General features: G+C 40.0%; 1 protein-coding gene across 12 annotated transcripts in view; it reads left to right on the top strand.

Annotated features, from left to right (window-relative positions):
• ZMYND11 (zinc finger MYND-type containing 11) overlaps positions 1–16613 on the top strand; it is a 108113-nt gene that overhangs the window by 25612 nt on the left and 65888 nt on the right. For 10 of the 12 annotated variants that reach the window (XM_089533538.1, XM_089533541.1, XM_089533534.1 and 7 more), the window contains one exon: positions 7738–7807. The exons of the other annotated variants lie outside the window; for them this stretch is intronic. The gene's annotated coding sequence lies outside the window, so the exon portion shown is untranslated. The remainder of the gene's footprint in view (positions 1–7737; positions 7808–16613) is intronic. 12 annotated transcript variants of the gene reach the window in all.

Here is a 16613-nt window from a genome sequence, read left to right as displayed (position 1 = left end):
CATTTAAACCGGTGTCAATCTGCATTATTTCTGCAGTGCAGATGCAGCCTAGTCTAATGACTTACCAAGGCAGGTTGTTTCAGACATTTGTTTACTCAAATCATGCACTGATGCACAGATGAAAACAAGGCTTTGATTTGAGATGTCAGATCTATAACACACAATAAACACACATCATTAATAAAATATATTCCTTTTACCACATTAAAACCAAAAGTGGGTAAATGCCAATGACCAAAATTCTGTGGAATTCATTATAGTTTTTCCTGTTACAATTTATTAGTTGCAATTTTTCATTTACTAAGAGTCTTTAAATTTTGATTGGGAGTTTTTCTAAAAGTCATATGGTTCATTAGCATTTGCTTACATATCAGTACAGAGAATAATTTTCCATTTACAAGACTTCCTGTTGAAAACCCACAAACATCTTTAAAAACTGCATTCCTGCCCTATTTATCTGCAGTAATACAAGTAATCTTATAACATCTGAAGGAGTTATCAGTTCATGAAACAACTTTTAAGTTACATCCAAAAGTATAAGGTTTCTAAAAAATTTATATAGAAGAATTATCACATACCTTTTAAATGCAAACTGTATTGAAATCAATTCTGTACTAAAGTTACTGTAGCAAAGGTACTGTAGCAAAGGTACTAGATTCTTCCAAAGAAATATCTGTGCTAATTTTTAAAAAATGTATCTGCAAATAAACAAATCTGTTTAAGTGAGGAAGGATGATTTGGAGAGTTGTTTTCAGGTAGAGTATTGTAGACTTGCAACAACCGGCTCTGAAGAATTGGCATGATGCTTCGCAAAGAAAATGTTGGATCTGATCTGACTTGGAAGGTGCTGTTGATTCAGGTCCAGTGGATATAATCTTGGCCCTCTTTGCCCTGTGTTACTGAATACCTTTCAGTTTTTGCAGACTGAGGATGTGGGCAGGATCTTTGGAGAGGTGAAAGTCACCACATGTGTATTAATTATGTGCCCTTCTGGGTGGTGGACTGGCAAAGTGGATAAGGGGAGTGCTGAATGCATCACTGCATCAATGCTGGGTTGTGTCCTGCCTAAAAGATGGTGTGGTAATGCCAAAAAACCCCCAAACAAACCCCAAAACCCTACTTGTAGCCCATTATATTGAACAATTATTGACTGAACTCTATTACACTGGTGCCTCGGGTTACGAAATTAATTCGTTCCGCCATTCCTTTCGTAACCCGAAAATTTCGTAACCCGAAACACTTTTTCCATTGAAAATAACTAATGCGTTCTATGACCTCAGACTGAACCTGCAAGTCAAAACAAAGTTACAATAGAGACCTATTAAGCTAAGTACCCTACAATACAATGTAATACAAAGTTGCCTGAGGCACTAAAGAGCTTAAGAATGACTTGCAGGTCCATTCTAAAGGTTTCTAAAGGATAAAGAAAAAAAGTTTTTTTCTTACCTTTGCTGGTCCTGGCATCTCAGAGTGAGGCAGGAGGAGGAGGAGGAGGAGGGGGGGCAGCCAAAACACCCAAATTTAAACCCAGACAACCAATTCAACCAATTTAACCAATTCAACCAATTTAACCAATTCAACCAATTTAACAAAGTTAACCATTTTAACAACAATTTTTTTTTTAAATTTGGTGTTTTTTTTAAGGGTCATCAGCACCTTTGCCCTTCTTGGATGACGGTTCTCCCTCTTTTGTGAAGAACTGGTCCAAGGATGTCTGCTTTTGCCGGGCCTTAAGCAGGTTCCTAAAATGGCTAAGGCAGACATTATTATAATGTGCAATGGCATGGCTGGTGAACACCTTCTCAGGGTGATGCTTCTCAACATAAGAAGACACATTGTGGAATTGCCGCAAAATGTCTTTCATTTCTGCCGTTGGCAAAAATGCCCCCGCCGCCTCCTCCTCCTGGCCCCTGTCAAAATGGAGCACGTCCTCATCCACGGCCGATCAATGGAAGCCGGCTTTTGTTTCTGAAGCCAGGCCACCCCCCCCCCCAATTTCGTTAGCCAATCCAGATGATCAGCTTGATTTCTCAAGCCAATCAATACTGCTAACGAAATTCAAAATTCGCGCCAAAGCTAACCCGTAACCCAGCCCCCTTAGCTAAGAGAAGGCTTTCCGTTAGCACTGGAAAGCCTATACAGTAGCTGCACTTTGCAGCATTTGAATTTCGCGCCGAAATGAATTTCGTAACCCGAAAAATATTTCGTAACCCGAAACAGTTTTTGCCAATCCAACTTTTTCGTATCCCGGAAATTTCGTAACCCGATCATTTCGTATCCCGAGGCACCAGTGTATTCCTTTTCTGGGCAAGGTCCTGGAGCATGTTGTGGCTTAACATCTCCACAGGTGCCTGGATGAAATTGATAGTCACTAGAACCATTTGAGTCTGACTTCAAGCCTGGCCATGGGATGGGAACATCATCATCTTGGTGAATGATCTATGCCAAGGAAGTGGATGGGTGGAGTGTATCCATGTTGATTCTGCTGAATCTCTCAGTGGCTTTCAGTACTATCACCCACAATATCCTTCAGTACTGCTTCTCTGGGATGGGACTTGGAAACCTTGTTTTACAGTGGATCTGGTACTTCCTGGAGGGACACATTCAGAAGGTAGTGCTGAATATTGGTCTGTGGTGTCCACCAGGATTCAGTTTTGTCCCCCATGCTCTTTAACATTTACATGAAACCACTGGGAGAGGTTGTCTGGAGATTTGTGGTTCAGTGTTATCAGTATGTCAATGATACTCAGTTGTGTCTCTTTTTTCTGTCTAACTTCCATCTCAAAAAGCTGTTCCAATACTAAACTAATGTCTGTTGTCAGTAATAGACTTGTTAAGGATGAACAAATTGAAGTTCAATCCAGACAGGACAGCAGTACTCTTGGTCAGTCAGGTAATAAGGATTTGGCCTTTGCTGGATGGGGTTACACTCTGTCTGAAATCTTAGTTGCGTAGTTTGGGTGTACTCTTGGACTCAATACTGAGTGTGGAGACCCAGGTTTCAGCAGTGGCCAGACGTTTTTGCCAACTGCACCCATTCCTGGAGAAGTCAGATCTGATCACAGCAATTTGTGCCTTGATTATTGTAATGGTGAATAGATGGGGCTGCCTTTCGAAACTGTTTGGAAAATTCAGGAGGTCCAAAATGCTTTGGTCTGTTTCTGGGTGCAATTCATAGTGCTGATTATGACCTATACAATATCACTTAGGTCTAGAAGACTATCTGAAAGCTTGTATCTTTCCATATGAACCTGCCCAAGTCTTACAGTCTTTGCAGGAGGGTTTTTCCCCCCATCCTGCCACCCTCTTAGGCTTGTCAGACAAGGAGATAGTTCTCAGTGGCTCTTCTAGGCTATGAAACTGGGTGCCATATTGGGAGAAAAATGAACTGTACATCAAAGAAACAAGCTAATTCCCTCCCAAGAAAGGCTTGTTTTCCCTCCTCTCTGCTCTCTTTTTTAAAATTATTATTTTTTATTTTATTTACTTTTTAAAATTATTATTATTCAAACATTATTCAGACAGGCTTTCAGCCTTTAACTGGTCCAGAGAACAGGACCCGGAACAATGGATGCAAGCTCCAGGAAAAGAGCTTCCACCTCAACATTAGGAGGAACTTCCTGACAGTAAGGGCTGTTTGACAGTGGAACAAACTCCCTTAGAGTGTAGTGGAGTCTCCTTCCTTGGAGGTCTTTAAACAGAGGCTGGATGGCCATCTGTCGGGGATGCTTTGATTGAGAGTTCCTGCATGGCAGGGTGTTGGACTGGCCCTTGTGGTTTCTTCCAACTCTATGATTCTATGATTGGGAAAGAAGAAAGTTCAATTAGTGTTGTTTTTTATGTGCCTTCAAATAGTTTCTGACTAATGGCAACCCTAAGGCGACCCTATCACAGGGTTTTCTGGGGCTTAGAGTGTAGGATACACTCAAGATCACCCAGTAGGTTTCCACGACTAATCAAGCCCTGATCTTCAGAGTCCAGTCTTATGCTCAAACCACTACATCACATTGGGTCTCAGTGACTGTACTGTATTTTGTATATGTAGCCTATGCTGAATAGATTTTTAATCGTTTTAAATTAATATTTTAATTGGATTAGTTGTTTTTAGCCTTTATATTACAGTGTGCCCTTGCTATCCACTGGGATCTGTTCTGGACCCCCCCCCCCCACGAAACTGCGGGACCTTAAGTCTCGTTCTTTTCAATGGGTCTGTGTTCTCACTATGCCACCATGTGCGCGCACACCCATTGGAAAAAAACAGGGCTTGCCATCTTCAGAAGCTCAAACCTCAGATGGCAAGCCTCAGATGGCGTTGGGTGCACTGTATGTTTTGTTTTAACTATTTTGTTTTAAGTCATATTGTAAGTCTCTTTAAATCCCGTATTGAAAGAAAGTCAGGATATTAAATAAATACCTATAAGTGTCAGACCAAGACCAAGGAGACTCGGGTTCACATGGCTACTCAACCACAAGCCTTAGTGATTAATTTGAGCTGATCACTACCTTTTTAAGTTAACCTACCTCGGAGTTTTTGTGAGTATAATATGGGTGGGAGGAAAGCTATGTATGGCAAAAATAATACTGAAAACACTTTTGAGGGAGTCAAGTTGTCTGGCACTACAGGAAAGTTCAAGGGAAAACTGAGATAAAATTAAAGAAATTTTGCAACAACAATTGTATACTTGTCTCTAATCATAATTTATAGGAGACACACTAAAGGTGATTCAGTTTCTGTTTTAACACGAGCCCTTTCTTTGATTCTTCCAGTTCTTTAAGTGGTCTTTTCTCAGCACATTTACAGAAAAGGAACAGATGCTGAAAACAGTAGGGGTTGTTTCTGTGGGGAGGTATTTTTTGTTCATTGTCCCAGTAGTTGTTCAGATGCTGAAACCATCCAGTCTTTTTACTTGAGCTCTTATTAAAGCATACATGCTGCATTTCTCTCAAGAAATGGGAAATACACACACTTCTATCCTTCCCTCCACTTCACTCTCTTTCCCATACACTTATAAATAGAGAATTGCTCTCTTTTGTACACAGAGACAAGCAAATGTGCACAATGCATTGTTAGCATCTAAAGACACATCCAGTTGTGAACCCCAAAATTAATAAAATAAAATAATGTATTATTATTATTATTATTATTATTATTATTATTATTTATATTTCCCGCTTCTCCCAGAGGATCAAAGCGGGATTACAGCAGAATATAAAACAACAAAACAATATACAATTACAGTTAAAAATACAATTATCCATGATACATGTGTGTACGTGTGCCCTATGATATAAAATATACATACAGTTTGGCTCTCCCATCAGTAAATAGTATTTGAAGGAAGCAGGGAAGAAGGATTTGTTGCTCTGCTTAAGCCAAAGATATTTCCTCTTCTGCCTTTCCACTCCCTCTGAAGTGCTTCACCTGTCTGATTCTCTGAACCTATTTCCTCCTTGGAACAAGAAGCTTGAAAAAGAGACAGCTTGGCAACTATGACAGATCCTAAGATGAACAAACACAATATAACAGTGTTGCCTGTTGGACACTTGTTTTAAGAAGTCATTGGTAATGCCAGAAACGAATTCAAGATTGGTCATAGAGTATAATGCTACCCTATAACTAAGCAAAACTACTTAAGAATGACTTGATAGAGAAGAAAGTGTAGCATTGTTTTAAATCTTTCTTACCAGTGTAAAACCTTCCTTAGCATTTCCAAAGTTGGTCCTTCTATGACAGAGTCGATGTAGATTGCTTTGTATGTGGGTAAGCTTTATTATTTCACATTCTATAACCAATATTTTTGTTTGTTAGAAGCTTATAAAAATTGGTGTTGCTTTTTGACTTTTTTTGATAACTGACATCAAGTGTTGGTTTTCCACAACAGAAGACCTGAAAACCTAGGTGTTTTTTTCCATTGGTGCTTTACTGGGTGGTAGCAGCTTCTAATACTAGTTAAGATGTTTCATAAAGTTGCTAAAAAGCAAAAGGCTCAGTTCTGTGCCTTTCTGTGGTGACACTAAAAAGTAAGGGCCAGAGATGCTGCTGTATCATTGTAACACTGGTTTGTGTGGTTTTGTGCCTCCTTTGTGTGCCATGCCAGGATATTGTACTACTGTGACTAGGTTATTAGTGTTAACTGTTGCCGATTCTGTAGTTGTATGACTGTGCTAAAGATGTTGAAGAAGTAACATGGAATTAGGGATACTTTGTTGTTGTTGTATGCCTTCAAGTCATTTTCAATTTATGGCAACTGTAAGGGGTTTTCTTGGCAAGATTTGTTCAGAGGTGGTTTGTGATTGCCTTCCCCTGAGGCTGAGAGCATGTGACTTGCCCAAGGTCACCCAGTGGGTTTCATGGCCAATATGGGAATCGAACCCTGGTCTGTAGAGTTGTAGTCCAGCCATGCCGGCTCTTAGGGATACTTAATCTAAGTCCAGTGTATTATGGTGCCATATCTATTGAGTCAGACTGCATTTTGCTCAGTACAAGTCTACTCTGATTGGCAGCCATTTTTCTTAGAAATCTTTCCCAGCCCTGGGAGCTGCCAGGAACTGAACCTTATGAATGTTCTTCTGAAAGTGAAGCAAGTGCTCTACAGCTGAACAAGAACATTTCCTCTAGTTTATCAGGGCTACTCTAAATTCCCATTAATCTGATGTCAGCCTTTCCCCTTGCTGCTGGAGATACAGCACTACACTGTTGGGACTAAGCAGAACTTTCAGATCATAGTATGCCAGTCTTGTACATATCCTCCTGATAATACCATGGAAAATTCTTTGTCATAGTCTTTCACATTAATGCTGAGCTGTTTACAGAAAGATGTTTCTATCTTGTGGTAGGGTTAATAGAGGAAATAATTCCTCATCCTCCTTGTCATCATCATTGTTGTCTTCCTCCTCTTCTCCTTCTTGTTGCATCAAATGTTCTCTTGTAAAGTAAGGCTGTTTTTAGACCAGGCTCCTAATAGTAGGAAAGATCAGGGCAGTGTAAGGCTGAGGCAAAGGTAGCCTAGTACAGGAACATGTAATGCCACCAATGTCCTTCAGTTAGACGAATGATCAGATCTGAGCGGTGGGCTTTTTTTTATAGCAAGCAAGCAACATCACACAATCACACAATCCATTTTAATCCTTTGTTGTTCTGCCTGAATTCCCTTTAGTTTTCCTTTGCTTAGATCTTGGTGGTGGCACACAGGCTGAATCCCTGTGCTCATTTTGACACTGGGAATCACCCTTAAGCTGTTTGTCATCATCCATAGTCATATTTTTGTTGGTAAAGTGTGGGTGTATTTGTCATTCTTCCACCCACAAAAAAGTTCCCTGGTTATATACTAGGATTCAAGATTGTGTTTTGTATTTTAAGTGTTCGCATGCTGGAAGAAGTAACATTGAAGGCATTTCTTCATACAACACAATTGTGCTGAGAATTTACACACACAGTTATACGGCCTTAGAAAAAGGTTAGAATTTTAGTAAATTTAATGAAGTGTGGCATTGTCAGTAGCAATGTTGAATTCTTTTGATTATTAGGTGGTTGAACATACAACATGAGTTGCTATCAGGCTTTATAAGTGAGCTGTCTTCTAGAGAAAGTATAATAAACAGAAGAAAGCAGTTAGTCTGGAAGGACAGAAAATACATCAGAGTCTTACGAAAACAGGGCTCAGGTAATATGCTTGATTCTACAGTTCACATGGCTGCAGTCTGATTTCATGTTTTCCTTTCTCTGTTCTTGTCTAGTATCCCCGCATCTCTGAAGCCTGCATCAATCATTGACCCTCGCCATCCGAAGTCCCTGACAATCTTTGAAGTAGGTGTTTTCCTTCTTTTATGGTTGCATTATTGTGACTTACCCCTTAAGGCTAGATAACGAATTGTAGGAAAACCAGTTACTAAGCATTTATCTTCTAAACCAGGCACCAGTTCGAGTTTGGCATGCAATACTGGTAGCACAGAGATTGGAACTGCATTATGACCAAGAATTTGGGATAGGGGCAGGAGGCAAGTTCCTGGAAGCAAGATGGATGTTAAGAGAAACAGAGGTAGAACTTTCCTTCTCCCTGTGTTGTAATCATAAATGATAGTGGAAGCAGATCCTGAAAATACAGGAAGTACCTGCTTATTTGACAGGTTAGGGCCAGACCACTGTCAAAAGTGGAAATTTTTGACCAGAAAAAGTGGACCAGAACACTGTCAAAATGCAGAACTATTATGTGCTGTTGAATAATTGGGGAATGCCTATATCACTGTTCTGAGGATGTTACAATATGATTTATGCCTGCCCTGACTATATGTCGCCAGGTCCAAGGCTACTCCGGTAGGGGAGGGGATAGGATCTAGATCCATGATGCCATAAGGAGGCAATGAGGCCACTACTGATGCTCAACTTTTAATATAACTTCAGATAACTACTACCAAAACAAATGTCCACATGGGGACTGGTTACCTCACCATCCCTACCTAACTCCCTTGGGTCTAGGGCCTTTGCTCTGGTTTCTCTCCTTCAGGCTCCTCCTCTTTGGGGATTCTGCGCCCTGGACGCCAACCCATAGGCCAACACCGCCCATGGGTATCCCAGCACAGTCAGGCCCCTGGATTTATGACGGGGCAAGCTTGGTACGGCCCTCCGTTGGCTTCTAATGAAGAAGGGTGGATGAGGCGGGCAAAGAAGCCCTTGGAATGATGTTCTCTTACCCCGTCTCCTGAACCACTTCCACGGTGCCCTCTTAGATGGTGGCCTTTCCACTCAGCAGTCCATGCCTCCTGGACTCTCGCTGCAATTCCCTCCTCGTATCCCGTCTCCGTCTCTCACTTCACCCCCCCCCCCCCGGTCTTGTTCCTCCTCCCCAGGCTTCTCCTCCCTCTCCCCTTTTCTACCCCGTGCGCCAGACTCCTCCCCTGGACCAGCCCTGGTCAAAGTAGTTTTGCCTCCAGGCTCTCGCCCTTCCCTCGAGGTTGCTCCCGGGTCCTCTAGCCTGCCGTCTTCTTGTGCGGAACCCCAACCCGACTCCTCTCCTTCCACCCTTTGACACTATGATTCCTATTCATGAAGAATGTCTTCTTCATTGATGACGAAAGGGGGAGGAAAGCTCAAGGAATTTCTGTGTTGGAGTACTTGTGTTTTCCCACTAAACTAGGGAAAATAATGTCTCTGGTGCAACTTCAGGCTTGTCCTGCCCTTTGCCAGGAAGTCGACAGCCCCCACTACAGCGTTGTGTTGTTCAAACCCAGAGGGTGGAAACTGTTCAGGTAAGGTGCCACACAGCAAGGTTTGTTATTCCTCCTCCTCACCTCACTTCACCATGGTGCTGACCAGGGCAAGCCTAGCAAAAAAGTTAGCTGTGGTAAGTTGATTCTGCTAGGCTTCACCCGGTAAGTTTCATGGCAAAGCAAGGGAGGGTGGAAGATGTTCAGCAAAGGCACTACTGAATAACTAGGTCTATTATTCCTTCCCTTCTCCTTGCTTCACCATGGTGTTGACTGGAGTGAAGCCTAACAAAGAGTTGACTTATCTCAATTGACTCTTTGCTAGGCTTCACCTTGGTTGGTGCCATGGCAAAGCAGAGGGAGGAGAAAGAATAATGAGTCTAGTCATTCAGCAGCACCTCAGCTGAACGGATTCCGCCTTCTGGGTTCAAACATGACATTGTGGTGGTGATTACCATTGTTGACTCCCTGGCAAAGGGCAGGGTGACCTTGCGGTTGTACAACTACATTATTCTCCTCCCTCCCCATTTATCAGGAAATTGCAATGGCTCCAGTGCAGTCATTCCTCAAGCCTCCCTCCCACTGTGACTTAGCAAAAGCAACATCTTTCACCCTTTCCTGGGCAAGGGAGAGTAGAGAGCAGAAAGGGGCCTTTATGTTGGTTCTTCTTATTACTGAAGATAACAACAAAAGCAAGGGTTACAGTTGTTTAAAACAAACAAACAAAGAGTGAGATGCTCCTTGGTATAAAACATATTATGCTATGTTAAGTAGCAGTTAATATGCAATAATAGAAGAACAATCATGACAGACACTGGCTATTATAACATAAGACCTTTGAACTGACATATAAGCATGCTAAGAACTGCATATGATGAAGGGTATTCGGTAAGGAATGAATATGTAGAGAGATCTTGTAGCACTGTTGAGACTAACTGAAATAAAGAGGTTGGCAGCATGAGCTTTTGTAGACTTAATTCTACTTCCTCAGATGCATTTGGAGACTTAAGTCTACGCAAGCTCATGCTGCCAACTTCTTTCAGTTAGTCTCAACGATGCTACAAGATCTCTAAATACTGATGCCACAGACTAACACGGCTATATCTGTGAATTCTTTGAGACATTACTGTTGATCTGACTTGTAGAAATGGGCTGAAAATAGTTGATAAAAGAGAATCATATGTTAATAGAAAGAATTCTGTGACATGATACAAAGCCATCACACAGTACAAAGCCCTAACCAGGACTTTTCCTGTTTATGAGTAGCTTCTTATTTTTTGGTCCCTGGCTCTCCTAATAGATTTCTAATCTATGTATGATTCTACATCTCCAAAATGTTTTTGTAGTTCAAAAACACTGGCAAGTCGTGGGGAAGGAAGAAGCTAAATTAGATGGCTGGTGGAAGAAAGAGATAACTAGGAAACAAGTCGAAAGAACAGAAGAACAGCATCTATGAATAAGGAAGACAGGATTTGAAGTTGAAGGCTCTCATGGCCGGTATCCATAGTTTTTTGTGAGTTTTTCGGGCTATGTGGCCATGTTCTAGAAGAATATATTCCCAACGTTTCGCCAGCATCTGTGGCTGGCATCTTCAGAGAATGCTTGCCTGGAAAGGAGTTGGGTATATATATACTGTGTGGTGAAGACAGGATTGTTGGATTTAGACTTTTTGACAATGGAACAGTTTCTCCCAGAGAATGCAAAGCTGGTTAGCTCTATTCCATTTGCCAGTAGCAGCAGCAGTCCAACATCAGTAAATCTGAAGTAACACACAACAGTTTTGCAATGGCTGGCTGGTTTTGTCAGTCATATCATCTATGTACTTAGCAGTACGGTTTCTGTTATACATTTTGGCATCAGCTATAGCTTCTGTTTGACGGTTCAAGCACTGTGATCTTGGCCTTTTGTTTCTTGTTTAGTTCTCATTCTGTTTTGCAGCAGTACGATATTATCTTACAGCACCAGGCCAAATTGATTCAGTTCTCACAGACAAATGGAGGTGGCTCTTTTGAAGGACTAAACATGCAGACCTTATTTTAAAAGGTTCCCTAATCTCAGTTTTTTGAGCCTAGTAGGCATATATTCCTTGTCGTTATACTGCCTTCTGTGACATCCTGGATGGTGGTGGTGGCTATCCATAAGTCACAGCAAACAGAGCTGTCTAAAAAGAAATAGGAAGATGAGATGGTGACCACTGCAGCAGTTTTAAAACAGCAAGGAGTTAGTCAGTGAACAACATGAATTCATAGATAAAGATTTTTTTCACACTGTAAAAATTTCTCCTATTACCCTAAACTTGTTTTATAGTAGATATTCTACCATAAAGTGCCAATGAAGTGTTGCACAATGCAAATGCAAGCTATTTCATTTTGGCTGTTGGCCAGATATTAACAGCAGATGAATAAATGTCTCCCATTTGGAGCTGTGAGCTGTTGCAGTTACTACAGTTTCTTAAATGAAAAGCTCAGTTTATTGTTTGTCTTCTAAAATAAATTATAATTGAAGACAATGGAAAAACAATAAAGTTAAAGGTTTCCTTGTAATTTGGACATTGTCTGTATTTTCAGGTTGTTTTGATTGCAGAACTCATTCAAATGGTACAGGTGCTACAGATTTAGAATTTATTTTGTACTTTTTTAGCAACAGCAGAAAATTGAATACTTTATATTTTGAATACTTTAGATTTAGAATTTATTTTGTACCTCCACAAATGTGGAGGGCCAACTGTATTTTTAGCTTTAAACAGAAGTAAAATCTGTTAGGCTACAGATCTCAATTTCCCTCACCTCCTAATTTCCATTGTCCAAAATTTCTATAGATACTTGCTTGAATTGTATTTACAGACCTGCTAGGAGACTTCAGATCCATATATACATTAGGCAATCAGCTTTGCCCCAAATACCCCCTGGGGGAAAGGAGGCATTTTCAGCATGTTCTGGGGCCTTCCTGGGAAATATTGGGCCCAGGAGAGGCCTTTTTTAACAGCAAGCAAACAGTTCATTTCCTTTTTTTAAGGCCCAGTTGAAGCCTATATTGACTCAGAGTGGGTCCAAAAATGTGTATGCTTCTGGAGTTTGAGCCAAAAAGATTTTTTTTAAAAAAACTTATCAAAACAAAATTGTAAAAAAAAAATTGGACTGCTAGGAGGGGCAGGGGACCTACAGGCATGATGGAAATTCCTCACAGACACCCTGCAGCAGTGGTCCCCACCTTTGGTACTCCAGATGTTTTGGACTTCAGCCCCCAGAATTCCTGACTGTTGGCCAAATTGTCTGGAGCATCTAGAGAACCAAAGTTTGGGAATCACTGTTCTAGTCTAGAGGGAACTGGGGGAGGGGTATTTTTGACATATATATTTGCACACAAAATTTTTGTGGCTCCTGGGGCCATAAAAATGGCCCTGGGGGCTGCATGCAGCCAATGGGCCATGGTTTGCTCATCTCATTTTTTTTTTAAATTTTTTTTTACTAATGGAAGATAAGTTAGGTCCAAGTGATGTTTGCAAGGACAGTTTCATTATACAGATGGTAGAAAATTAGTAGCAGATCTTTTGTTTTTCTCTTATTGTTCAGCAGAGCAGTTCTTGATTCTGTTTTCTGTTAAATTTACTGGTGGAATAGTCATAATATTTTACAGTAATGCTTCCTTGATACAAAATAATCTAGTATTATACCAATTCTTCTTAAGTTTGGGAGGCTACAGGGGAAGTACTTGTGGTATGTGTGAGATGATGATGGTGGCAGTGGTTACTAGATTAAACTCAAGTTGAAAAACACTTGCTGCTAAGCTGTCTGTGACAAGTAAAAAGCCTGCATTTATGATCCCACTGTGTCTGTGAGTGATGATGGGAGTGTCATATTATTCGGAGCCCAGCTCTGCCCTTCTCCCTCATTCATTGCTGCTTTCCTGATATAGACTATTGGAACATGAGTGCAATGTGACTACTATTTCTCCTGTAGCTCAGATATGCAAATTACATATGCTAAATTATGCATGTTCGTTTCAGCCTAGTGTCACTGTTAGCAGTAAAAACGCTGCCCACATCTGCTCTGCTAGGGCATACTTCCTCTCTGGGAATAGTTTTAAAATACTTTCTTGAAGTCAAAAGAAAACATTTCTGTTCCCATTTGTATACAGTACTTCACTAGAAGCCTTGTACAGTTTGAAGAAAAACAAATGAATCATTGATAGGGTTGAGATTGTTATTGTGTTGCAAAGACAAAACAGGATGCACAAGACACTTTTTAAAAAATCAACTGTTTTTTATTCATTTCTTGTTTTGTTGACTTTACTGTAATTCGAATTATTAAATTTAAATTGCCACATTAAATCTACAGAATGATCCAATAGCAATACAACCCCCCACCCCCCACAAAACATTCCTGGTAAAGAACTCATTAAATGGAAAGAGACAGGATAGCAAATTCATAGTGCAACTAAAATGCAAAAGTAAGAGTAGCATTTGTTCTTTGAAACCAGTTTTTTCCAGAAAACATTGACATTAATTTAATAGTTGTGTACATGTAAATACACAAGATAAAAAAGAGATGACTGAGAATTTAGAAAGGTAAACTTTATGGTAAAGGTGAACTGTAGATTAACTATAATATTAAATTTCTTTATCTTAGTTTTAAAAATGGAAATAAACCAAATCAGCCCAAATGGCTGAAAATATATGTCTTCAGAATGTTGGAAAAATCAGATAGACACTTGGAGATTGTAAATATTTAGGTGTTTCTCAACAGTTGACTATATTGTTGTTCACACGTAAAAACGTAAAGCTCAAACACAGGTTGAGACTACCTTATCTGGAATTCCAAAACCTAAAACATTCCAAAAACCAAAACTTTTGTCATAGATAGGTGAGGTAGCAATGCCTTTGAACACAAACATTGTTTCATGCAAAATATTATTTAAAATATTGTATAAAATAGCTTCATACTATGTGTATAAGGTATATATGAAACATAAATGAATGTTTAGACTTTGGTCCCATCTCTAAGAATACCTCACTATGTATGTATATGCAAATACAGATATTCCAAAACACCTCTAGTCCCAAGCATTTTGGATAAGGGAGACTCAACTTGTATTAACATAGTTTTAAACAAACTGCATGGTCGCCTATCTATTATGGCTTCCAGTATCCTGCTCCCTTTTCTTCTCCTCACTGCCTATGTAATACAGTAGTTTTCTCTCTCTTTCTCTTTAACAATCATATTTGTTAGGACAGTATTTTTAGCAACTTGGACTTGCTATTATCTTGACAGTAGCTATGCATGTTCTTTGTCCTTCTCCTATCTATTTTAAATGCACAACTAGCAAATTCTGCTGGTGGTACAAGCCCTTTACAGAAGCTTAAGTGCATTTATACTTATGTTTATACTTGCCCTCAAGGAGCAGAATAAGATTATTATTATAGTTGAACTGTGGTTACAAAATGAGAGATGGTAATGAATTAATTTATTCTGAACTGAATTTTATTTAAATAAAATTTTAAAATTTATTTTAAAATCTGCTGGATGTCACTACATTTAGAAGAAGAGATTAAATTATGTTTGTGTCATCTAGAACAACATGAACTTGAGTTGTGGGTCATCTAGAACAGCATGAACATAGAGTATGGGTTGTTGGCAGAATGAGGATTAGCATGGTGTGTTAATGGAGGTTTCCACTGGATCAAAAGCCATTCTGTGGATAGCATTCTGGGTTACAGTCTACCTTTTGAACATATTTATTTATTTATTTATTTATTTATTTAGAGCATTTATATCCTGTCCTTCAGCCAAAAGGACTCTCAGAGTGGTTTACAAATTGATAATTCAATGGTTCCCTGTGCTAAATCTTCCAATCTAATAAAATACGACAAACGAGGATGGAAGTGAAGGAAGGGTTTTAGTCAAAGAGATGCTGGGTCTCTCAGAGGCCCCAGCAGTGACTGTTGGAACAGAGGGAGGGCCTCTTACCAACCACTGGGATCAAGGCATGATGAAGCTGTACCTGGCTACTCTTCGCTCCCTCAGAAGCCACAGCAGTGGCAATTGGTATGGAAGGAGGACCTCTCGCCAGCCTCAGGGACCAAGGCACAATGGAGTTGTGCCTGGCTTCTAGCTGACCCACTCATAACATGTACAAAATCTTGCCACTGTAGGTGTATATATGTCAAATTACCAACCTAGACAGCTTCAAGAAAGCTGTCAAGACGGATCTCTTCCAGCAGGCCTTCCCAGAATAAACTACTCGGCCATGTAATGACTCTGCCCACCATTATTGTTCTAATTGTTTTATGCATTATGTATGTAATTTTAATCCTAAATTGTTTATTTCTTTTTTAAGGGGGGATACTTTGTATACATTTTTAACACTTTGTAAGCTGCTTTGATTGTTTTAACAAAAAGCAGGGTACAAATAAAAGTTTTATTATTTTATTATTATTATTATTATTATATGCATAACCACACAACATTATGTGATTTCCCAAGAAATCATGCTGATGTACTCAGACAACCCAGAACTTCCATATGTTTCCCTTTGGGAAGGATATTACATACAGTGCTTACTCTGCCAACTTCTTCTTTTGTGAGTCTGTGAATTGCCTGACCCATTGATTTTTAAACTCTGGTTCATGGGCAGCAAGTAATATGTGAGATCACAAGAACAATATAGGAAAATGTTTAATGTACAAGAGGAGGCGATTGATAGTGTTAAGGAAAAAGCAGCATGGGATATACAGTGAATGAAATAAAACATGTATGTGAGAGTCAGGGTGACTCAGCAGAAGCAAATAGAAGCCACACAGGTGTAAAAGGTAATGGAATTAACAAGTCCTAAATGCCAAGGACAGAAATGCAAAGTGGATAATTGAGAACACCTGAGAATTGTTAAGTGGTCAAGGCTGAGATGATGAAATCATTAATTGTGGGTTGAACCAAGAGAACCAATGAGAGTGGATGTACACGCCCACTGGGTGGAAATAGACAACAGTGGGTGGTATTTTGCAATGACTATAATAATGGCTATGAATCCCAATGTATTTTGTGGGTAGTAGTAGTGGGTAGTAGTGGAAAATAGTGAGGAGTATTGGAGTTGTGTTGGATAGTTTTGGAGCTGTATATAGTAGAATAAAGTAGATCTTTTATATAAGACTACTGAGTTGTCTGGTGTCTTGAGTGAAGATACAAGAGCCAGCAGGATCCTGAAGAAGTGTGAAGACTTCTGTGGAAGCAAGAGTGAGAAGGCTTGGAGAGTTTGTCAGGGTCTTCAGCCTATTCTCTGTAACTCTGCTGCTTTAGAGCAAAGCTTTAACCACTGGCCAAAACTGGTCAGCGCTGGTGCGTAACAAGGTGGTGAGTTCGAGCCAGAGGTGAAGAGCTACAACTCCCATCATCCCTGACAGTTTCCTAGCTTTG

This window comes from Sceloporus occidentalis, unplaced genomic scaffold (genome assembly GCF_023333645.1).
Source record: "Sceloporus occidentalis isolate IW3139 unplaced genomic scaffold, rSceOcc1.0.p SCAF_7, whole genome shotgun sequence".
NCBI lineage: Eukaryota > Metazoa > Chordata > Lepidosauria > Squamata > Phrynosomatidae > Sceloporus > Sceloporus occidentalis.
The sequence above is the reverse complement of the archived record's forward strand: the minus strand, read 5'-3'. Positions and strand labels throughout refer to the sequence as shown.